The sequence below is a fragment of the Pezoporus flaviventris genome, unplaced genomic scaffold, assembly GCF_033815535.1.
Source record: "Pezoporus flaviventris isolate CSIRO_AGI_PZ_B2104156 unplaced genomic scaffold, CSIRO_AGI_Pfla_v1 ptg000025l, whole genome shotgun sequence".
NCBI lineage: Eukaryota > Metazoa > Chordata > Aves > Psittaciformes > Psittacidae > Pezoporus > Pezoporus flaviventris.
Window position 1 is genome coordinate 12,561,354 of NW_026892573.1, and position 25,216 is coordinate 12,586,569.

Sequence of the window (25,216 nt, forward strand, 5' to 3'; positions counted from 1 at the left end):
CAGCAAAAAAGGGATCAAGGTTTGTCCTGCTGTGCTGCAGGGTGCTGCTCCAGGGAGACCCAGGTAGGCTGACCCAGCTCCAACCCCCAGCCTGGCCCTGGGTGCAGGCTCGGGATCAGGCAGGAAAACCTCCGGCCAGCCTTGCCCTGGCCACTCCCAGCTCGGAAACCTCCGAACAGAATGTTCCCGGCTGGGAACTGGAAACAAGTTCGCTCCTTGTTGCAGATGTGAAAAGGACCTTACACGCCCCAAAGACGGTCCCTCTCGCTCCTCCCCGCCGCGCCCGCGGCCTATGAAAGAAATCACTTCCACTGCGCTCTTGGCTCTTACTAACGGAGAGTTATTTCCTGCTTGGGGCTTGCTGGCCTCAGCCACTGGAAATGGGAAATTCCACCCTGAAACCGGCGGGAACGTATTTCACTGACTGAAGCCTGTCCTGTCTCAGTGTCTTTCTGCAAGAATTTCTCCTCTGAGAAACCGGTGGGTTCTGGGGATGGAAATAGGAGCTTTGTCAAAGTTTTAACCATCCCGACTATAGCCTCCACAGGAAAAGCATTGTAAAATGAGCCTTTAGTGAACTACTAAGCTACTAAGCTAGAATTTAGAAGCAAAAGTAATTTAATTAAACCAGCAAGTTATTCACAGGCTAGAGCTGTTAGCTTTTATTGCAGCCAGTCCACTTTTAACATCCACTCTGTCTGCAAAAGTGAGTCTATTTGGTCAAATAAAGCTAATACTCTGAATTAATAAAGGTAGCACAGATTATGAGAGGTGCAAAATGGGAAGGCCTTTAGGTCTCATACTGAAGCAGGAAAAGGCATGGGTTTTGCACTGGTGTGTTTACTGGTTTCCCTTCCCAGCATGTTGTGACTTGTATGTGTGCTTACAGGAGTGAAAAAAATCTACAGATGTTAGTTCATCATGCTCACTGAGGTATGGTCTGATTTTTGACTCTGCACTGTGTTACTGCTGCACTTTCAACCTGTCTTAATATACACACTTTTTTTTTGCTCTTGGTTCTGTGCAAGGTCCTGAGCACACAGTGAGCTGGTAAGCGGTTGGGTTATGTCTCTAAATACAGTTTCTAAGCTATTTGAATTTAAACGTCATCAGGTTAAACAGAGGCAAGGAGAAAGTGGCCTCTCTGACTGACAGGCATGTCGCAAAGCTGCATGCAGGGAGCTTGCACAGCAGAGCCAGGCAGGTGTGGTGGAGGCAGAGGAGCAGTGAGCCTGCAGGCAGAAAGCCATGCAGCAATGGGAGAGTGCCAGCTTTTGGGGAAAGGGAGGAAAAACCAGGAGAAGCTGACCTGTATTGGGTCCAGAGCACAGCCAGCCCCCAGTTATGAGGGGCTGGCAATGATCAGGACTTTTCCACAGGCATGATGTTGCAGGGATGGGGTTTGGAATCAAAACCCGTAAGAGGGTTAGAATAGCAACTAGGAGAAAAAGTGAAGAAGCATTTGATACAGTGGTAAACGAGATTATTTTTATTAAAACAGTATAAAATAAAGCCAAAAGAAGCAAGGCACAGTTCCTGGCTTCAGATTCTGTTGTTCTTATGGCTGGTTTTGCAGAAGCAGTGGACCGAGACAGTCTGCTAAAGGCTCTGCAGTTGCTCCCACGGCCAAGGTCGTGTTCCCCCCCTGCCCCCTGTGCACCTCCCGCAGCCGGGCTTGGGGCAGGCTGGGGCACCCCCCAGAGCTGTTTCACTGACACCAGCGTTCGCCTGGCACTGGTGTCCCACAGAGCATCTGCTGCCCATGACGGCAGCGGCTTTCCACATGTGCTCCCAGGGTCTCCCGATTGGTGTGCTCCACAGAAGAGGCTGGTCCTTGAAGTCAGCTCCTGTGCCTGTGACAGATGATATTTTTATGCAAGAAAACAAAACCAGGATATCTGATGGACTGCATTATCTTTCCAGACAGCTTGGAGCTACAGCTGCAGAGTAAGAAGTTTTATGCTTAGACTTCAAAACTGTGAGTGGAATTTAAACATCGGTTTTAAACACCTACCTTTTTTTTTTTTTTTTACTTTTTTATGTGTGTGTCTGTGTGTGCAACTTTGCGTGAAGTACATATATATCTGCATGATAACTTTTCATTACCAAGCAAGCTGTTGCGAATTCTCCAAAGATGAAATAATTATTGCTTTGGAAAACTTCTATTTAGCTGTATTTGCAACTGGACTAACAAATGCGCGCTGAGGAGGAGGAGGATGCTCTTTTCAGTGAATGCAATTAGTCTAGCTGAAAATGGTTTCAAATTATCTTTTCCACTAGAAAATGTGTTTGAGCAGGACTGGTAGTGCTGAGGGAGAATCTCCTGGGAGTTATCAGCGAATGTCAGGCTGGTCTGTGTGTCTGTCACAGGCATCCTTTGATGTTTGCTTTTATAGGGAGAAGGATTAGGTTAAAACCTGCTGTTACCATTATGTGGCACTGTGCTCCCTGGATAGAAAATCTGTTGGTACCAGGTGTGAGCAAGCTGGCCAATTAATGATGATTGGATGAAATTAGTTTAACAGAATATTGTCCACTATGATACAGATTTTAACAGATACATAGCACTTACTAGTGCACAGGGGGATCATTCTTGTAGTTGAAACATTAATCTGCTCTTTACTGCATGTGTTTGAGTAGGAATAATGAAATGGTTTTCTGTGGGAGAATCCAGGGGCTGATATCCAGGTCGGTAGTCTAAAGCTGAGCAGGCAGTTTGGGACTCCAGACTTGTGATATTTTCTCTTCCCTATGGAAATCGTCCAGTATAGTCTAGGATGACCCCTGTCATCCTAGGATGTTTTTTTATATACCTTGAGTGAGAAGAGATACCCGTTGGAACTTTTCTTGATTCACTCAGATGTTATAAACCTGAGATGCATCCAAAACCCAAGCGCCATTCCCAATTTAACATATATTTTCCTTAGAAAGCAAACAACTTCATGTTTCTGTGCCTTGGCAAGTGCATTGCATCAGCTTATACTTTTATATTGTGGTGGACCCAGGTGAAATCCAAAGGTGATATGAAAAGAAAAATCAGTGGCATGTTATTGCTAAACAGATATGGCAGAAATCCCATCCCTGCTGGATCCACCACCACTTGTTCTCCATCTGGGCATCTCCAGATCACACAGCAACACAAACAACAATCAGATGAGGTATGGGCATAAAAGTGCGTGTCTGCTGAATTAGTCAAGCACACACCATGGGACGTATGCGAACTCTGTACAACTGGCAATGAGGCAATTGAGTCCATTGCCTGGTTCAAATTAAATGTCAATATTTCTTTAACAAATGAACTGCTTGAGTAAATCTGTACCATCTTGCTACTCTTACATCAGTTGCAGAATTGTTGTTACAGCACTGGGGTATCTAAAGTCAGATTTACAGTATTATCAAGCTGTGGCCTTAGTGAATCTGAGCTTATTGGAAATAATACAGCGATGCTAAATTTCTTTTACCATCATTCCTTTCTTCTGTCTTCTGTTGATCAGTACAGCAGGGACATCCTGGATTTGTCTAGCAGAGCAAAACAGTGTTTTTTCCCAAGCTGAATTTGGCACTGACAGAAAAATGCTCCCACGGAGAAAATTGTGAAACTCAACACATTTCAGGCAGAGAGGCCTTCTTAATTGATGTGGAGGAAAGCCTAAATGGAAGATGTCTTAACCCAAACTGCCAACACATGAATAATGAATTAGTGTTCTCTCTTGAACAAATTGCAGTATTTTTATTTTAGTAATGTTAAAACCAATCCATTTTCTTTCCATTTGCTAAAATAGAAAAGGAAGGTTAAAAAAAAAAATAAAAGTACTTACAGAAATGCTTTTCCGTGGCCTGCCCTTTAAATGCTGATAAAGTCTTTCAACTAAAGGGCCTCTATAATCCTTATAATGTAAAATGTTTCCTTTTCATGTGACATAGTTTGGTTCTTCTTGCTCCCCTAATTTGGCAGTTTTCTCTCTATTAGATATTGCTACCTAGATAGAATGGGCCAGATTCTCAGCATGAATAAAGAACAGCTTCATTGAAGTCAGTGGCATGACCCTGGATTTGTTCCAGTGTGACTGGAGGTGGAATGTGGCTCCATACATGCAGCTGGCATCCCTGCCAGGCTGGGCAAGGAGGTAAACAAAGAGCTACTGCAGTTGTGCCTGTTGCTAGCAGAGGGCCCTGCCAGCTTCCAGTTCTGCTTTCACTTGCATCTTCTTCCAAAAGAAAAAACAGCACAATCTCAATTCTTTTCCACCAATTTCAGTTATAGCTTTTCAAACTATGGATGGTTTTGCAGAAAGGTGCTAACTCCAACTACTTGCTGTAATGCCTTGTCTAACCCTTTGACATAAACCTCAGTCTACTGTCTTTCTCCCTGTTCAGAAAGATTTTATGTTTTCTGTGCTTTTAGGTTTATTCTGTTCTTTACTGGTGATGTTTTAGGAAGCTTGGCTTCTTGCTGTGAAAGTGTTGCTCTCTGTGTTATTCCAGGACCTCCTGGAAGCTGCTTCCCCATTCCTGGAGAAAGCTCTGTTTCCGCATCTGTTTTGTGATGATAACCACACTGTTCCCACGGCCACCTACCCAGCAAAGTAATTCCCAGGTCTTCGTCGTGGAGAGACTAATGGGATTATTTTGTACTGTAGGTGTGGCTTCCTTATGGCCAATTTCATTTCCCTGTTCTGTGTGCTAGGATAGTCCAGAGCTGCCACCCTAAAGAGAGGAGAGGTTTAGTGTGGTTGTCTGCAGACTCTGTCCTACCTCCTGAAATTTATCCCAAAGTTGGCCAAGTTTCAGATGGGAGAGCCAGCTCATACTGCTATTGCTGCTATAAATGGCTGGTTTACACTTCTCTTGTTGCAGCTAAAGAACTGAATTCTGTGATATTTTTACTAATGGCAGTTCATCCCTGCTAGTTGGAAATGCCAAAACTACAAAAGGATCATAAGGGGAGGACTCCACGTAGGGTCTGGTGTGAGGCTGGTTTCTTGATTAGTCTGAATGGGAAGCAAAACCATGGACTCTTCAGATTTTAAGGAGTTCATTACAAGTGCCACCTGGTGTGTGGATTTCCAAGAACACTCAAGTCTCTAAACATTTAGCAAGACCAAGAAAAAAAAAAACACCAGCAAAGCCAACAGGCAAGGGGGTGCCTGCTCTTTGGTGCTTCACAAGTTCCTAGAATGAAGTGGGCTCATATCTACCACTGAAGTGGGGATTAGATGAAGCTAGGGCTCAGCTGAACTGCAGCTGAAATAGTTTCTTTTGAAGTACTTTCTGTCATTACTTATATATTTTTGTTCTGTGTGGACATGTTCTCAACAACAGCATTCTGTTAGTCCAAAACAACGTAGTGTGCTGTTTGAATGGGCAGAAGGCTTACTTCTAACACAGTGAGTTTGTATGATGTATGCAGCCTAACTACAAAACTTTTAGAGGTATTTATAGTATTTTATCAAAACTTTAAAGTTTTATAAAATCTTACCTTTTATAACTATTAGCATTCTGTTGCATCTGGTGCTGATGACAAGAACGTGTCACAGGCTGTTATTTTGGAACAAGTAGTTCCACTAGGGAACTAGAAAAATATGTCTGATATTTTATTTTTTAAATTAACTCTCTTCTTCCATCTCTCAGTTTGTGAGATGAGGATATTTGTTGTCAATACTTGTTGTCAATAAGGATTATGAAAGGGAATAAGCAGAAGAGGAGAGGAAATGGCTTAGCACATACAAAAGAGTCTGCAAATCCAAGGAGGTTTGTGAACCTGAGAGAAAACACCTTGGCTGCAACACTGCTAATATCGCTGTTTTTTCAGGCCTGAGAAGTATCACAATATAATCTCATAAAATCTGTGTGAAATTATGGCCTTTGAGTCACCTGAGAGAAGCTGTCCAGAAGCAGTGTGTGAAAGGAAGGGAGTTACAGGGCAAAGGAAAGCACTGAAAAAACACTCTTGCTAATACTACACAAATGCTTCTTGAAGCTGAAAATGAGAAAGCACAAAAGGTGGCAAGGGGAAAGATGAGGGTATGAATAAGAGTCATGTACCTCTGATGTTGTTTTTTACCCTTTGTGCTATGTGTTTTGTGCCTTAGGGAGAATGAGTAATGCTCTGTTTTGAAGACAAATTAAGCTACCTTAATGGATAATACATTGTTTTGAAGACAAATTAAATTACCTTAATTAAATATCTGGTTGTGGCTCTCAGAAAAAAAGGTGTATCCATGTGTCAAAGGTAGGTGCATCATGTAGGTTCACACACTTTTAAGGGCAATGTGCAGGGCAGGAGGGAGGTGCATGGGTGAGCAACCCAGACCACAAGCTCTCCAGCTGTAGCCAGAAAAAGTAGAGGGATCCCAAATGCAGTTGAACCCAAAACCTTTACAACCACAACTAGATTTTTCCAGCATATAAATCCCAGCCATTTCAGTGCCATTACTTTATGTCCTGGAATTAACTGCACTGTGAATGGCATATCTGCCCCTCACAAAAACCACTATCTTTTTCAACAATTTACATATCATATAGAGCCAGCAAGTGGTATGGTTTAAGTTATGTCCTGACCCTTTATGAATAAAATGCTAACAGCCCTTTCACTGGCATATTATTGTGGTGACACAGATGGAGAAATTAAGTATATTTTAAATATGGGACAGTTAAATACCTAAATTGTGAGCAAACCAATGGTACTGACTGTAATATTTCAGAGTTCAGCCAAAGAAAAAGTCTGATAATAATTTGAATATTGTCTGTCATCACCTCAAGCTGAAACTTCAGGAATTCCATTACATATTTTTATTCCTTGATACCTATCTTTACACCTTTATATCTTCCCACTAACCTTCATGTCTTCATACCTATCTTTATTAACCAGCAGAATTTAGGCCCACCTCATTCTAACTCTTGGAGACAAATACAGATTCACCCTCTGTGCAAGGCAGGATGCTAGCCTTGATGATAACCAAGAAAATGCATCTCAAAAAAAAATCCAGGCAACTGAAAGGGAAAATAACTAAAGGCAACATAAACATTCATGATTTGTAAGCACTTTGTGAAGTTTTTAATGGGTGGCTGGAGCAGAGTCCAGTTTTGGGTTGAGCAGTGTTGCAAATCCACTAGACCCAATGGGAACAGAAATAATATATAATCAGGGTGCACTCACACACTTCATAAACCCTTCAGAGGATTCTCTTCTGTGTAATTTCTGCCTTTGAAACATTCTGCACTGAAGCACAGCGACAGTAATCACACAGCTGAGGCTGGGGAAGAAAGATAAGGGTACTCTGTATCAAGAGAGCAGTATTGGGAAGGACGACTGTGACTATATTTGCTGGAATTTGGCAGGGGCTAAAATTTAAAACATTGCAAAACACCATGAGAGCTGTGATGCCAGTATAGGATGGGGATATCAGTATCAGCACAGTCCGACATGCCTGAACACAAGCATCAATGTTGAGGTTGCCTGAGCTGTTGGTATTTCATCATTTTAATTGCAGTAATACTTAGGAGGTTAAGCTCTGCAGTGCCATCTGTGCCTATCCATGGCAGTACACCTACATAGTATGTACTCCATGTGTTCTGCTCCACTGGCAAAAAAAATACCTGTGACCTTAACTTTGAGGTGATTCAAGCAACCCTGCCTGGCTGCAGGGCAGAGGTAAGTTACCCTGCCCACTCTCAGTGCTAAATCTGAGGCCGCACTTGGATGCTGTGTTTTCCAAAGGCCTTTTCACTATATCCCAAGAGGGAAGAGGAAGTTTTACTAACAAGACTATGTGAGTGCGAATCCCTGGAGTGACAGCACCATGTCCTGCTATGTCCACAGCAAGTGCCCTCACCCCTGAGAGCATTGTGCAGGCTGCAGGAGGCATAGCTGCTGCTCCCTCCCCTGTTACCCCTGAATTAGTGAGAGGGATCCCAGTGGATGTGCCAGGACACCTTCCTGAAGCAGCTTCTTGGGCATGGTGGAAGAGTGCTACATTGTCCCTTGGGCACCACTGCACTCAGTTACTTCATTGCCCCTCCAAGGAACTTGGGCACTAAACTTCAACACCTTAAATTACACTGCTAGGATCAGGAGCTCTGATGCCTCAGGTGGGCATCTGAGACAGGAGTGCTAAAACTCACTCAGAATTTCCAAGCAAGTAAGTAAAAATAACATTTTGATGCTTGATAATACCATCCCAACTTGGATTAAACATACAGATGTTAGCTAGCAGGGGATGACAAAAGGTAGGATGTTTTATATAGATAATTTGCATGCACAGTATTGAAGTTGGCAGTCTGTAAGTGATATATCTACTCTTCATTGCTGCTCTTGACTGAGATATGAAAACCCTATGATGTATGCACTCTCCCTTTTCACATTTTGACATTGACTTCCATTTACTTTTCCCCCAAACCTTAAATTGCTAAATGCTTCTGAGAAACATCTTCATGGAATTGAGATGCTTCTCCACACCCTTTGCAAATGTAAATCAACTAATCCTGCAGGAGTAAATGACAGAAAAGTAATTTCCCTTTATCATGACAAAAAGTATTGCAGTATAAGACTAATGACTACAATTTAAGAGCTATGAATTGTGCATTAGGGAGCTCTAGGCCTGAATATTGCTCACAGTGAAATTTAAATTGCATTTTTTCTACATCTACCTGTTTGTAAATAACAGTGCAGTTACAACCACAATAGTAATTTTTGTCACCATTTTCTAACTGTCACTGACAGTAGAAATAAAAGATGTAGCTAGATGATGGTCAGTGGAATAAATAGATGTTAAAATACTCTTTATTATGCTCAAAGTTCACTAGAAATGGGAACAAGCTGAAATCCTAGACACAGCCACAGCACGAAGTGTAAGTGCCTTGAAAACCTAAGCAGACATTTAGCAGACAGGATCTCTTTCAGTGGCAGGTAATAAAAATAAATAAATACGTCTAATAAATAAATAAAAAATAATAGTAATCATCATCATAAAAAAAAAGAATACAGGGTTCCTTGAACTCTGTTATATAAGCTGAGATTTTGACACAAATTTCTGGCTTGGAAATACCTCTCAAGCTACCTGGCAACCATATTTATATGCAGAAGAATAAGTAATTTAATATGTATTGTAGTAGCCTCCAAAACCTGCTGGATCCTGCACATTCAGGTACTTGCACAGGTGTGCTGTGAGCTCCACAGATTTCAGTCATTTGTAATGCATTCCATGCTTGCACTCACAGTGCTACAACCCCCTCTGACTGTGCAGGCATCCCACGTGTGTGTTGCTGAAATCTCTTATTTTCAGTTAGCTTGTGAGACTGATCTTCCTATGAATAAGGGATAACTAAGGGACAGTCCTTCTCATGGTTTGGATGTGGCTCTTTTTACAACTCCTCAGCATGAGAGAGTACACCAGCAACCTTGACTGTGGAGGGTTGGAGCTGAGGGCTTGGCACCCATTTTTTACATGTGTTTTACTACACGTGGACATGAAATCTGTGAGGGCATTTCTTAACAGCAGCAGAGCAGGTTAAGCTGCCCACACAGCTGTAGTCACAGCCATTTTGACGCTGTGTTTTATATGTGGGGTGAGCATGGGCATCCTGTGGACGGTGATGCTGGAGCCACAGGTGGGAGAGGCAGCCACATCTGCAGCGGGAGGGTGCTGGTCCTCAGTGCTCCTCCTCCAGCCTGGGTACTGTACACATATATGCACAAACTCTCTGTTTCTTGGAAATGCTTTGTCTGAGAAATGCAGAGCTACCCAAATGGTAGGAGAGAATGCAATAACATGTTTTCTTTGTATGTATTCAAAATACCCTTTGTTGCTCTGCAGTTGAGCCATTGCCCTCTAATTTCTCACTGGTTTTACAATAGGAATGAGTTCTCAAGACAGGGCTTCACAGAGGAAAAAGTGTGTTGAGTAGGGGGTGGGGTTGGTGAAGCAGACATAGAAGATGACATCAAGAAATGCAAAGCAGATGTAAGCATTAATGTTGCCTCAAATAAATGGAAATGAGCATCTACTACATTTATATAAACCAGGCAAAAAGTAATTATAGGTAGAGATAAACTAGCTTCAGTGTAAATACAAGCTCTTCTGCATGCTCCTCTGCGATAATGGGATAATTTACTGACGTAAAGAACTTCTTTGCTGCAGTCTGTGTATTAGCTAGCATAGCTGTGTCTGCAAGACATAAAAAAATATATATGGTTTTCTAATGGCCCTCATAGGGAAGTAATAAAGGTTCTAAAAGAGCAGTGGAAAAAAAGGCTGAAATAGAAATAGAGGCAAATGAACAATTTTGTGCATAGAGGACTCTTTTGTAGGGATTTTTTTGCAAGTATCCTTAACACTGTTTTCTGTTCCTCTGACCCATTCTTACCACTTGTAACTTTAGAGAGGTACAGATATCACAGCTGTCTAATGCCTGCAAAGGAGAAAAGGAAATAAACAACTTAAAGATTGTTTGGGCTGCCAAAAAAAACATATAAGATCATGATTAATGGAAGAAATCTTTTCATGTGACAGCTGGTGAGAATTTACCTTGAAAAAAGGAATATTCAGTCTAAAAGTACACACCTTGAAACTGGTTGTAATTGAAAGCCATTACAGTAGAATAAATTTGAAACCTTTTACTAGTGGCTAAAATATTTTCTCTTTCAAGCAAGTCCTACATATTAGCTTCAGCCTGAGAATAAATATTTTGAGTCAAGAATTTTTTGATAGAAATCCATAATTACCTTTGCAATATTGCTGGTATCCATCTACTTAGCAAAGACTTTGACTTTATTAGCTATTTAATCATCTGAAATACTCTATTACCAAATGCTTAGGGAGAACAATGTCTCTGTCAGATTTTGCAGCTGTTGGGTTGTGTATTTAATAACCTGCTATATTTCAGACCCTGTAGAAATTAGTCACTGAAACTCTTCTTCTTTTAATCAATCCCCAGAGTAAAGATACAGCTCAACTGAATCTTTCTTTGAAGTTAGCTTCACAAGGTTTTCATCCTCATCTAAGATTTAGATTACCTCAGAGTCTTTGTCAGCAACCTGTGTTGCTCCAGATTAAAAAGGTGTCATTTTAAGGTCATGTCCTTGTGTGTGCGGCAGCTGATGGGGACTCTGCCCCAGTCTCAGTGGGACCAGGGATGGGGAACTCCTGGTAGTGTGCTTCAAGAGCCATAGCACCTGGGCATGATCTGGACAGCAATCTTATCTGATGATAAACCTCCCAGCTGCCGAGAAAATGATGGAAATAAGACCAGTGGGGATGCAGCTCTGATGTAAATGGGAGTGACTGACTCACCCTTTCTCCCCAGGGAGGCAGCCCCGGCAATGTGTCTGTGACCTGGGGGATTATTATTCTACATGCTCTGGCCAGTGCCATGTCTTTTCTCCAGGAGACAATGTGGGGGCAGAACAGCAATGGGAAAGACTCCAGAAGTTTGGTAGGGCTTAGAAAACATGCATAAATGTTAATGAGCATGTGCCTGATTGTCCTGGTAGAGCTGTACCCATAATTAACTCCCACGTCTCTTCTTTTCTGCACGCAAGGTGTTTCTGGCCAAGTTTGTCAAGGAGGCCAGCCTTTGCTGTGTTCTTTGGCTAACAGCTCTAGGGTTGAGTCAGTTGTCAACACCTTGTAAAGCCAAGGCAGCCAGGAAAAGTATTCTGAAGAGGCCAAGCCTTCTAGGCCAGTGCAGTAAAGAAAAACTGGGATTCAGAACAAGGAGGGAAACTAAAGCTATTCTGCATTTAAAATATTGAATTATGCAGCTGAGGAATGGAATAACCCAGTGTCTGTTTTGTTTGTCTACCCCTGCCATTCTCTCCATTGCATTCCTTTGACATGAGTTCAGCCTGTATCATCTACCCCCTTTGCTGATCCCATGTCAAGCTAGCTGAAAGGCACGGAGTGCAAGGGAAAATGCTGCTTTTTGCAGATTGCAAACTAAGAGCTCTTGGTGGGTTTCCCAAGCATTATGGCTCTAGGGACAAGAGATCTGGCTTAGGGCTGGTTGGGAAAGGCTCTACAGCTGCCTGGAAGTGGTTTTATTTTTACATTGTTAATAGAAAATCAGGGTGTGTCTCTACAGCTGGGAAGACAAAGGGCAAATGGATGTCAGGGCTATTACACAGATTCAACAGATGTCTCCTAGCCTTCCTGGAGCCAATGGTAATGAGAGCAAATAGTTCCTAGCCCTGCCCATAATGAAGACTTTCTATGATAGGAGGACTTTTTTTCACGGTACAGTGATTGCACTGACAGTCAGTTGGCTTCACAGTCTCACTTTGCTTCAAACTTACCTGCACTGATGGCTGGGGAGATGAGATGGCAACAAAAACAACAGGTAGACGAAGAACAAAGTAGAAAGAAGAAGTAGAAACAAAGACCACATTCACCTAACCACTGTCAGATTAGCATGAGCTGCAGGATACCAAACATAACTAGGTTTCAAGGAGAGAGATTTTGAAGAATTTACTATGTTAGCTACGTTAAAGATTAAAACTATACTTAAAGGTTTTAGCTATATTAATACCTGTGTTCAAAGTTTACTAGGTTAACTTTAAATATGAGGGGAAGAAAAGCAAGAAAGGCAGATGATAGACTGGAAGCTGTATCTGCTGCTCTTAGCTGGGCAAACTGAGGAACAGTTAGTCTTGTAAGCTGTAAGATTTGATAGAGAAGGTGAGCTCCAAGGGGGGGACCATACAGGGAGGACCACAAGTCTGTATCTGTGGGGAGGATGAGGGAGGATGACAAGCTGATCTTCTGAAACCAGGATGCAAAGAGCTTTTGTTTTTATGGATTTACATGTGGTAGTTCAGAAGGTGTCTGAATATTGCAATGAGGATGGGATCCTGGCCTAACATTATCAAGATTTGGCCTTATAGAACAAGATATAAGCATAGTCAGCCGAGTGAGAGGACCCTTTTGGTGATGCTTTGTAGAAAGGGCACCCTTTTGGTGATGTTCTGTGGGCCATTGCATTGTCACAGGAGCAGTGAAATGAAGGACAAAAATGTACAAGCATCATTTTACTGACATTGCTTCTGATGTTGAGCCTGTCAGTAGCCCACTTACATCAGACTGAAGGACAGCCCAAATTATTTTAATTACTTTCTTTAGGAAGACTGATGTGCCTTTTGCCTTCAGGTAATGTCCAGCATTACAAATTCTGGTCCTTCACGTTCTCAAAACTTATGCTTTCTATCCAGCCTTCCAGTTGCTTGAACATGTTTTCTCCTTTTATTCATCTGGATCCTTTTCTGTGCTGACCTTTCTCAGTGCCTAATGCAGGCATTACCATACTGACTAAGGCATATTCTCTGAATTCATATTCTTTTTAAAACACTTTACTACTGGGTAGCTCTCCAGGCAAAACTGCCTCTTGTGCTGCTGTCTATTTCGTTTATCCTAAAGCTCAGGTTCGAGCACATCTCTTTGACATCTCCTTTATTTGATGTCACTTCTCAGCCCTTCCCACTTTTCTCCTTCCTGCTCCATTGCTTTAATTCTGTGTTCATCTGATTTACCCTGTCAGCTCTGCTGAAGCTGTTTGCCCAATTCTCATCCTAATTATGGAGATGTACTCCATAAAGATAGAGTGAGAGGAGTTATTCTGGTAATTGCTGCTGATTCACACCAGGATGTGAATCTGGGAGTGATTTTTTTCCTTCAGTAGACTACATGATTTTGCCAATATCATTGAATAATAAATAACCTGCTCTCATTTAGAGTTCTCAATGCCAAAAGTAAAATTTTTAGATGAATTCTAAAAAAAAAAATCCTTTTTATTATAATTGGCTGTTTAACAAATGATGTTATCTGGCAAATAGGAGTTGCTGAAGAATCTCCTGACAATACGATCGTAACTGAATAAGATGGTATTCCCTGTTGTATAAGCCATCAAATCGACGTGACAGGCAGGCTAGCCTTCAGTGGCCTACAGCAGGGAAGACTTTAAAGACTAAATTTATTTTGAAACATTTAAAAATATTTTGAAACATCTAATCTCAGGAGTAAGGAGGAAACTGGTCATTGGTACCTGGAAGATGCGAAGCTACAGGGAGAAATAGCATAAATCTGTCAGTTCTTCAAGAAAGAAACTATTTTCCCATTAAATATAGCTTGAACCTTCCCTAGTGCTTCCTTCTCATCAGATATTCAGCTCACTGAAGCTACATTTTCTCAGAGCATCACACTTTGGCTGAAAACACAGCGTGGCTTCTTGCCAGATATAATGATTTAAAGATACTTGTGTGCTTACTTGACTTGCTTGGAATGGACTTAACTGCTGGATTTTGTACCCTCAGCTCCTTACATTGCTGCAACAAACCTTTTCCTGTTATGCTTCTGGTCTCCCAGACGCCTTGTCTCTATGCGATAGGGACACTTAAAAAATGCGTAACTCTAGAGTGTGCTGACAGCATTTGCTAAACATGTTGTTGAATGGTGCCAATTTGAGCAACGCTGGGTCCATCAGGGAATTCAGCCATGTGCCCGGAGGCTTCCTGGGAATGCCTGCTGGGAAAGCAGTTCCCTGGCCAGCAATGCCTTATGTACATCTGAGCTGACTCACAGGCAGGAGGGACAGTCTCCAGAGCTGCTGAAATCCCCTGCTTGAGATACGTAGCTTTCTTCAATGAGACAGAGTGGGGGAAAGAGAAGAGATACAAATAAGAATCCATAGACTTCCATAAATGACAAAGAAATGCTGTTCGTGAAGCTTGGTTGCCTGCTTGGTGTACTCAGGGTGGTCTGGGGGACTGAGGCACAAAAGCCGTGGATGGGAAGAACCTGCCACCCATATGTGTACATTCTCCAGCAGGCTGCACCCTCCTGGCTGCTGTCACCTTCTGCTGTATGGCTCAGTCCTTTTCCCAGCCACATCACTGCTGTCAGGAGGTTACATCAGTAAAGAAAATCAGCTGTGAACTTACACAGGTATAACACTGACAGATATTAAAAACATTTCAAAGCCATTCAGTATCTCTTCTTTTCTGTGTGGATACACTTCTGGCCCTTCACGGTATCCCTGACCTTGCCAAGTGCCTGTGAGCTGCTGACATTTCAGCTGTGAATTATGACAGAAGTTATGGATCTGTGCAGTCCTGTTTTATGATGATGATTTATAGTTTGTATTACAGTCATGCCTAGAGGCCTCAGCAAGATCAGGGCCTCACTGTGCTAGTCACTGTATAAACATGTATTAGGAGATGGTCCTGCTCTGAAAAGATCACAAACAAAAGGTAGGAGGAAGAACAGAAACCCGGAGATGCGAAATGCACTCCCCAGGGCAACCCAAGGATAAGTACCAGGGCACAGAGTAGCAGTGCTCCCGTCCCCTGTCTCTTGCCTGCCCATGTCTGCGCTGGGCTCCACCATCTGCTGCTCTTCCACGTCCTCCTTGCCAAGGGCTGTACGAGGAATGGCATGTTCCTGCTTCACTATTCCTCTGCCTGTGGCCTGAAATCAGGCACAGTGTGCCAGGAGGCACATTTCTGCCTCCTCTGCATGGGTGCTGCAGGTGCACGGCTGCCCGTTCAGATCATTGTTTCTGCTGCGCTCCCGGAATTACTGTCTTTCCATTTTTTTTTCACTGCTCAGCTGACAGCTACCAGCAGAGGTGTTGGTTGTCACCTCCAAACTGAGAGCGGATGGCTTCATTCCTTCTCAGAGCAAAATAAAACAGGTAACTTAAAATGATCACTATCTTATATATGGATCTAAGGTATCTTTGGGGCAACAGCAAGACCGACGATGTACTAAATTGAAAGCACAGAGGCATACTATGGGACAGCTGCATCTTACCTCCACTTACGGGGCTTAGAACTTGCTTCTGGCTATGCCTAAACACTATCCTTGCTTTGCCTTTGCAGTACTTAGGGGATAATAGGAGAGCACTGTTTTTCCTCCTTTTGTAATTGTTATTGCGCTTGGCATTACGACCAGAGCTGTTCTCTACACATAAAAATGCAGTTTTGAAAGCTTAACCTGAAAGCTGGGGGTGTGGACTAGCATCAGTCCTATGTTAATATGAATTATACATTGAATATTGTTTTGAAAATGTTGTGAGCTGACTCTCCTGAAGTGCAAAACTCTATACAGGAAAGAAAAATGAGATGCAGACTTGGCCTGAAGATTTTCAAAGAGAAAAAAGCCAGATTTAGCCTATGAAAATACTTGGTTTACCCTTTAGAATAAAACAGGGCAATAAAAATACTGAGAGGGCTGCTCTGCTGATAGAAGTACCAGTACAGCAGTCAGGAGTAAGCAGACATGCTGAAATTATATTAGGGTGACATATAGCTAGTAAATTGAGTGGCCCTGGTGGGCTGTGAGGGCTTGCAGAAGACTCTCTGATGCTGGCTAATAGGTCTCTTAAGACCTGCTAGAAGCAGATGCTGTTCCCAAAGAACCTGGAAAGTGTGAACTGCATCTAAGAGCAACTGAAACATTATCATGTTGGCAAGGCCACTGTCAGTGCCACATGGGGGGAAACCTGCCCTCCAGTGAGCTTCTGTAATGAGGAGCTCACCAGAGAATGGACGGCTTTTATCTCCAGGCAGATACTCAGTCTGTCTTGCAACATCTGAGCTATCTTTTGGTACTTTCATTACAGAAAGTGCTTACTCCAGTTAAAGCCAATATATCCTCTATCAGCTTAATATTAACACTGCAACTGTGGCTGCTGGGGCCAGGCAGACATTTTCCATCTACTCAGTTAATCTCCAGCATGGTTCAAGAGCACAGCGAAGAGCTGAATCACAAATATGTCCAGGAGTGTTCGCAAGACACAGGAATTCCTCTTTTCCTCTCAGAGACAGGGAGCATCCAGACTTTCCAGCCACACCTGCATCTTTCCCAGGCATGCTTCACCAGCTGCTGTGTGTGTCTGTCTGACTCTTCATAACACAATTTGGCCTACTCTGATTATATCTTCATGATACTGTCACCGTATAACACCACAAGGAGTCTTTCCCCACAAATGTCTTTAAAATGAGATTTGTTTACCACTTAATTCTTTTACATGGATGCAAGTAACATCACAGTAAGTAATCTCTGCATCAAGCCCATTCTCCTGGACAGAGGGGTCCACAAATGCCCAGTTCCTCATCCCTAGTAGGACCTTTGATGCTGTTTGATTCATCCTCATCCTTCTTTTTTTATTTATGTCTTTTATTTTTATTCCTTCTGTAAAATGGATACAAGGGGTGGCACTGGCCTCCTTCACAGTCCAACCACTGCCCTGTGCCTCAGCACAGATGTCACATGTTACATACTGCTCTATGCACTGATGGGCAAGCAGCCTCAGCCCAAAATGAATCATCAATCAAGTCTGCTCTCACCAAACAGACATTTTTATGCCCTGTCTGTATTGACAATCTATTGACTATTATTGACAATCCCAGCACTTTGGTTTGGTTTTCCTTTTGTCATCTGAGATGTGAGGATGATCTAAGCTTCTTCAAGTGTGAGACACAGAGCTAGTAGGAAATGCAATTTTATTGCAAAGCCTACTAGGATTTGTTACTTCCACTTTGCAGGGAGAAAATCTAGTTTTGATGTGGCACATGGTCTGTAAAACAGTTTAGCAGCAGGTCCCTTTGGAAAACCTGGCAGAGCTGAGCTCAGACACCCAGTCTGCCATGAGGCCTCCCTCCCATCAGGGCAGGGACTGGCCTCTCTCTCCTTTGAAAATACATGGTAAATGGAACCCCACTAGCAGCATAAAGAGGTTTGGGAATCAAATCAGCATCGTTGTTTTTTGTGGAGACATGCTCATAAGCAGCTTGGCTGTTTTACTTCTCGTGGGATGTTGGCATTTACCAAACTAATACTACCGCATCAGCCAGTGACGTCTTGCAGACTGGACCAGAAGTGTGTTCATTGACTGCAGTGGCACTGTTCGTAGGAATAAATATTACACCTGTGAGATGGAAATGTGTTATGAAAGTCATAAAGATAACAACATTGCTCCTAAGCGGACAGATTTAGTGCAGTGTCTATTACTGTTAAATGGCAAAATTACAGTTGTAACAATATGGAGATGTAAATGTAATTGTGTATAACATTGTGTAATCATGAAAATCCATATAAATTTTTTGCACTCAAACACGAGTGATTACTGCTTGACACTTGAAACATTAGCATAATATTCATGCCATATGGTTGGCATTTTCTATTTCTTGTATCTGTCACTCTTCATTCTTGTCAGCTGCTCATGAGAACTTGCCAGATAGTATCTGCACAATTGCCAAAAACATCTAACAGCTGGTGTAGTACTGGTTAAACACTCTATAATGTTTCAAATTTTAGTGCTCCCATCTATGCATTAGAGAGCTGGTTCTTGGAGCAGATGTTTAGCTTTGTTTTTAAATTAACTTCAGTCTGCTTTTGTGTCAGTGGTGTGTTTTTATGCTTCATCATATGCCTTCTGTGAGATGGATGAGCTCAGCAGCATCCTGTCTCTTTGACAGCCTTAAAACACCAAAACTGGCATGATAAACTCTATGTTAAAAATGCACTGTGCTGTCTGCTTCTGTACCTGACATGAGCTGATGGGCTGGACTTGAGCTGAAAACTCATAAAGACTAGTTCAGATCATATGTTAGCTGAGATGGTAATACCTTAAATTTTTCTGTTACCATGTGATCCTCCTTGCAGCATAGAGATGTGAATTTGCTCAATGCCCTTGGTGCCACAGGCCACGAGAGCCCCTTTGTATTCAGATATTGGCACAGAGGGTCCTAAATGCCCAAAGAAGTCTTCTGTGGGACCCAAACCGTAATGTGGGCTTAAGCCACAAGCAGTGCATGAGCATGGCTTAGAGCTCTGCCTGCCCAGGGTGGGAAGAGGGGAGAAAGGTCCACACTGGCACCTGGAGTGCAGCCCTGGGCCCTAAATCCACCTTCAGCTTGCAGGGTTTGAGACCAGTAGTGGAGGACTGGGAGCAGGAGACACATTTTTCTCTGTAAATACCCTTTAAAACATTCCTAATGACTAAACTGGGAATGCTCTAACATCTTCTGAATGGAAATCGGTGTGAACTCTGAATGTGCTGAAATCTGTGTAGTTCAGTGATTTACATATTGAGATTTATGATGAGCTAGGCACATGACCGCCAATGAATTAAACAAACATCCAATTCCATAAACAATCTGTTTTCATGGATGGCATATGCAGTTCCCTTGGGGCTGTATGTTTAAAAGGATGATTTATGCCTTTGGAAAAGAGGGCTCCTTGCTTTTTCATTGTGCATTTCTTTACTGGGAGTCAAGGAGCTACCTTACCTTTTGCTCCTTCAGGTTCACTTCCAAATGAAGTCACTACCCAGCTGAAATACTGGGTTGAATTTTGAGATGCTGTGATGGAGGGCATTTACTGAGAAACTGCTGAGACAGCCTTTAGTCCCCAGTTGGCTTTGTAGAGACAAAAATGGGGAGAGTGCTGAAGACAGGAGGCCTCTGCCCCTCCAGAAGTGGGCAGTTTAATCCTGCTAGGCTGCTTTACCTCATGAAGACAATGACTTAGTATGTGTCCTTTTTACACAGAGACATTTTAATTTGTGCTGCCTTTTGGCATAGGATACCCTTTATGAACCAGGACTCCTCTGTGGCTGCTGTACAGATATACAACAAACAGGTAACAGCTGTCTGAATAAGCTTCCAGCTAACATGAGGCAAGAAAGAGACGTATGGACAGGCAGGGAGTGCAGGTGAATAATGGGTTCATGCTATAGGTAGTGGTCTTAGCATGTCATCCCCAGTGGCAGGCTATACACTCATTTTTGCCATGTGGGATGCATAGACATTGGATATTCACATAGTGGCTTGTGCCTCTCATTTTCCTATTTTCTGCACATGCAGACCTACTCATATGACAGAAGTGTGGGCAGAAGAGTCGTGGGCTGCATATATCAGAAAGTAGATTTGCACAGTTTGTATTCTTTCCAGACGTTCCTGCCCCTGTACCGTATCCCTGGAAATTATCCATTTTGGATAATGGATGAAATTAGATTAGAAACAAGACAAGATGAAATTACTCACTAAAGATGAATTGGATAAACTGGTAAAATGGGGCCTGCAGCTGAACTGTTAAGAGTCTGGTTTGTGTGCACATGGAGGAGTCGCAGAGGATTTTATCCTTGGCATTATCTGTAACAGGATAAACATATTTTCTGTTTATTGTAATACAGCTTTTTACCCACATTAAAAATCACTATTGAGCCATTACCTGTCTCGTAACGGCTGGTATTACTTATTCGAGCAAGGTGCTATCCACACCTAGAGTTGAAAAAAACTGTGATTAAAATGAAAATAAGTTTTATCTTTGATGAAGAATAAAGAAATTACATTAGGCCCGAGAACTGCAGCAGGATGCTCATGATACCTCTTCAGTGCCAGGGGATCCAGGTCAGGAACAAATGTCAGCCCATTCATTTCTCGGTCCAGGCTCAGCAATTTTCCTGAGGAAGTCTTTAAAGCTTTCCCTCACCACCAGGCTTTGCAAGTTAATTCCTGAAGTGTGCAAGAAAATGGGACAATCTTAATTTGTTTAGGTGCTTGGTACATTCTTTTAAATGAATTTCTTTTTTATTTCTTTAGGCATTTTGACACTGTTGAAAGACAAGCCATCAGATTAGTTTAAGGCCATGCAAGTCAGTATGACAGAGCTGAGAACACAGATGCTGTTGGGAGGGGTATTGCACTGATTTTCCTCTCACACGTTTACTTGTGAATATGCCCATTGACCCTGTGAGGTTTTGAGTTCAGAGGTAAGGAGGGAAAGTGGGAAACTTCTGCTAATGAATGTTCATGCCTGATTTTTTTTACTGTAGAAACTTAGACCATTTTTTGGTAAATATTTCATTTTACACACAGTAATTGAGACTGAAGATGGGGCACAAATCTACACCTCTGAAACTGAAGATGTTGGTTATCAGGCAATGATGTTCTGTTGCAAAAAGACAACTAAAAAGAATGACATAAGTAGATGTTCCTGGAGGCAAAACATGTAGTACAGAGCAGCTCATTACTTAGTAATGTAGCATACAAACATGTGACTGTAATCCATCATTTTTATCCACCACCCTGAACAGGATTATAGCAATTTGCAGGGTCACACAGGTACCTATAATCCTAGGCATAAGTTCCTTTTAGCTCAGCCCATCTCAAATCTGTCATTTGTGGTGTTCCATTTATGTTCTTTAGTTTATGAATGTAAAATGGGAATCATTTCAGTACAAAGGTAACCAGGCAGTGCTTTTTCAATACAAAGGTAACCGGCCAGCAGGTCAGGAAATAAGTTTCACACTTCTTGCTGTTGATAGGTTTAGCTATGGTACTTTCTTTTTTCTTTTTTTTTTTATGTCTCTGCATTGATATAAGCTATATTAACATGAAGTTTCCATACTCAGCCCTTGCCCTGTATATCCTTTGTACATGTACTTAGAACGTTTGAGATGTCCCATTCACTTCAGCAGGTTAATCAGGTACATAATCAGGAGTGTACAATATTTATATGGTTGGGGTTTAATTCCTTGCAAGACCACAAAAGAAAGGTAATGCTAAGCATGGCATTTGTGACACAAAGTTGTTAAACATTTATGTGCTGCTCAGGCCATTAAAGCCATGTGGATAGATGCCACTGCCAGTGGAGAGTAAAGGGCTGCCCCATAGGTCTGATGTAAGATGCTACTTGATGCTCAGTGTGGGAAGGCACCCATGTATACATAAATTCAACATAGTTTCTAAAGTGAAGAACAGAGAAATAGAAATAATAATAAAAAAGTATTTTCCTCCTGATTTTATTCCTTTCTACCTCTCTTCTGTTGCTAAAGCATGTCAATGCCTTCTGCTGATGTGGAACTTGGTAGAAGTAGCCAAGTCCTGTGTGCACTATAGAGGGGGCACTGCACTCTGCTTTTCAGAATCAATGTTCTTTTCATTGGGAGTATTTCTAAGGCCAGATTTAGAGAGGTTGAAATAGTTATTAAAAATTATTGATCATAATTATTATAATGGACTTTATCAAAGGTTTTGTAGACTTTAAAATGCTTCATTTCTCGGAACTCCTCTTGAGGCTAGTATACTTCCCCCAGCTTCATAATGTTAGTAGCAAGGACGTAAAGGAAAATCAGTCAAAGCAATGCAAATAACTCCCTGTTCAAAAACCACCTTTTTGGGGGGAGAGGGAGGCAGAGGTTTGGGTTTTTTTCCCAATACTTCTGTAAGAAATATTTTGCTGTATTTTAGCACAGAAAATACTATTGTCTATTAAAATTTCTTAAGTAATTTTTAAGGGTTTTACTTGGCTGACACTTCTTGGCCTCCTTGCATTAATCTTGGGATTGTTTCACAAGAGACCCAGGGAACACCCACTGATAACAATGTCAAATATTCGATGTATTTACTGAACGTTTCCACTTGCTTGATCATTAAGGCATGCTTTGAGTATGAAGTCACCAATGTTGTGTAAGTGTAGAATTTATGGAGTGATTTGAACTACAGGGGAGTCCTGACATGTTTTTGGCAAACACTGTCAGATGCGATGGACTGATGCCACTCCGAATTGTTGCTCTGGGATATAATCAGGTTCTAGCATGAATATTTTGCATTAGAATTCAAACCCTTTGATTACAGAGAAGATGGGAAAAAGGTTATTTAAACAGGCCATGCATACAGTGTAGGAATCTCTTAACAGAACACATTTTCTTGCCTGTTAAAATGGATGATTTAAGCATTAAGTCTTTTAACAAACAAAAATGAAAGTGCAGTTTTAGAAAATCAGAAGAGAAAACTTTATATCAATGTAGCATGTAATTGTTGTGCTCTCCTTTCAAATCTTGCTTTTAAGGTCAAGGGAACAGTGCCCTGCCCATGGCAGGGGGGTTGGAACTTGATGATCTTAAGGTCCTTTCCAACCCTAACTATTTTATGATTCTATGATTCTAAGGTGGCAGTGAGACCGATTCACCAGTAGTGTGGGCTACAGCCAAGTCTGGCCTTTCTAAACTGTGCTTCTGAACTTGCCACTGACTTACTAGGTAGCCTTGCAGAGCCTATTCAAGGCCTGTTTAAAACTCATTTAAATCTTGAACAAACACAAATATCTTCAATTGGATTTTAGCGCCTTTTAGATATAAGTAATAACAACTTTGGCTGCCTTGATTTGCCACTTCTCCGTTTGTACTGTTGTGAGAATAATCTAAGACTTGGAGTCCTTCAATGAAACCAGACAGGAACGGGATCTGGATCTATGCAATTGCTGGCTTTATCACGTACGTGCTGCCTGACTGAGTTTTCTAAGTCTGTTTTTCATCCAGCCTCTTGTTTTGCATGTTTAAATCGCAAGCTCCTTCAGACAAGGTCCATTTCTCACAAGAGATTTGTAGAGTCTGTCTGTCATCTGTGGTAGTGCTGCAAGACAAACAACTATCGATGGCTGCCACTCATGGGAGGTTTCAGCAGTTCTCTCTGACTTTGTCTAAAACATGTATAGAAAGCCAGTTCTGGTACTGTGTACATTTTAATCCTCTGCAAAGCCATTAACCCTTTGACATTAGTCCCGCTAATTGGACTTTGTTTCATTACCTGAATTTTTTCCCTTCAGATTTTAAAAGTCATGTTGGTAGTTGGTTGCCAAGTGCAAGAAACCACAGGTAAAAGAACAACATTTCAGTGTGTGTTATGGAAGGATATAGTCTCCTGATATTAACTTACACTGTATTTCTTCATCCCACCTATAATATAAAGGAAGGAGACAGAATAAAAACCACAGAAAGTAGAATAGAAAGTAAAAAGAAGCAGTAATTCAAGGAGTTTGAGTTTGTATGTGTCAGATAAAAACTAAAAAAGGGTAGGTGACCCACGGCCACGGTCTTTTATAAAGGGGGCATGATTGTTACACAGAATATTAGATTTGACACATATTCTATAGGCATCCCTAGCAGAATATATACTGAATATATACTGAAGGATTTTAAGAATGCATTCACAGAGCTCCACAGTTTTTGCAAATGTGCTGTCTAATCCTGAAGTCCACCTCTTACTTTCCTGTAAGTAAGGCCTTTGAATAATGTGTTTTTGAACTTCCTGACCCACTCCCTGACATATTTTCAATATTGCTTCTTGAAAATTGTTTTGTTTGGTTAGACCCATTTACATGGGATAAATGGGCAAACTGCAATCTGTTTTCCTACCCTTATTTTTATGTAACATTTCGGGATTAGGACTATCTATCCTGTGACACAGAAAGGACAATCCTATTTTCTGTGGGAAACAAAGCGCAAAGTCTTCTGACATACAGCACAAAAAATGCTTTGCTTTTTAGGCAGACATCATTCTTCAGTATCTGAAAGACTCAGAGAAATGGTCGTACTAGTGTAGTGAAGCTGATGTTATCAGGTGTTGTATATGAGAAATGTCATTTATGAGTTGTCACACAGCTATTAGTAAGAGACTATTTACAAAAACACAGTACATCACAGTAACTGTCACTGTGCTTGTTGCAATCACCTAACAACCTGGCATCCTTAAACAGAATATTTATTTTGCTTTCAGGGCAAATTATACTTTTGATTATTTATGGGATGTATTTGTTGTGTCTCAGTGTCCTCTGTAACTGTTTTACGCTAACTGTGGAGGCACAGACCTGCAGCACTGTGACCACCATGTGGGACAGATCACAGTCCAGCCTCTCATAGCTGGCCAAACTGACGGGCAGCAGAGCCTTCTGCGCTTCCCTATCATGGTTGGGGGCTAGGATGTGGGGGTCCTGGTGCTCCAGCTCTGGTCCCCTTCTCTCCCCTGCCATTAGTTTTGTAGGACAGGCTCTGGTGGCTTTAAGCAGTCTCCATGCCCTGGCTCTGGGCAGGATGGTAATCCAGCAGCTTCCATAGCTGCTCCTACTTTATTGCCTGCCCCAAGCCTCTCAGTCAGGGACTCTTGATCTCCTCCTTCCCTGCGGCATCTTATACATGCTCAGGTGTCTCCCTCCAGCTACACAGCACTTAGAGCAAATTGTAATTAATCCATGGGCTTCCCCTCAGCCATAACTATTTACACCATGTATTTAATGCACAGACCAAAGTTAGACCTAGATTTACGATTTGAACAGACAGTTGCCTGAATCCCTACTGTCTTTACATCATGCATTCAGATTGTTAGGCCTTGATCCTCTAATCTCTCCAAGGGTTGAACTTCCACTGACTTTAACCTGCCCAG

The 25,216-nt window shown here is 41.9% G+C and overlaps 1 protein-coding gene across 3 annotated transcripts in view; it reads left to right on the plus strand.

Annotated features, from left to right (window-relative positions):
* The first annotated feature begins 304 nt into the window (after window positions 1–304).
* The window catches only part of STARD13 (StAR related lipid transfer domain containing 13), a 297,743-nt gene continuing 272,831 nt past the window's right edge, over window positions 305–25,216 (plus strand). The window contains exons 1-2 of one of the 3 annotated variants that reach the window (XM_061457525.1): window positions 305–480; window positions 1,796–1,978. The gene's annotated coding sequence lies outside the window, so the exon portion shown is untranslated. Of the gene's footprint in view, window positions 481–917; window positions 934–1,795; window positions 1,979–25,216 lie in introns of those variants that run through there. The other 2 variants (XM_061457527.1, XM_061457524.1) reach the window with 2 other exon arrangements.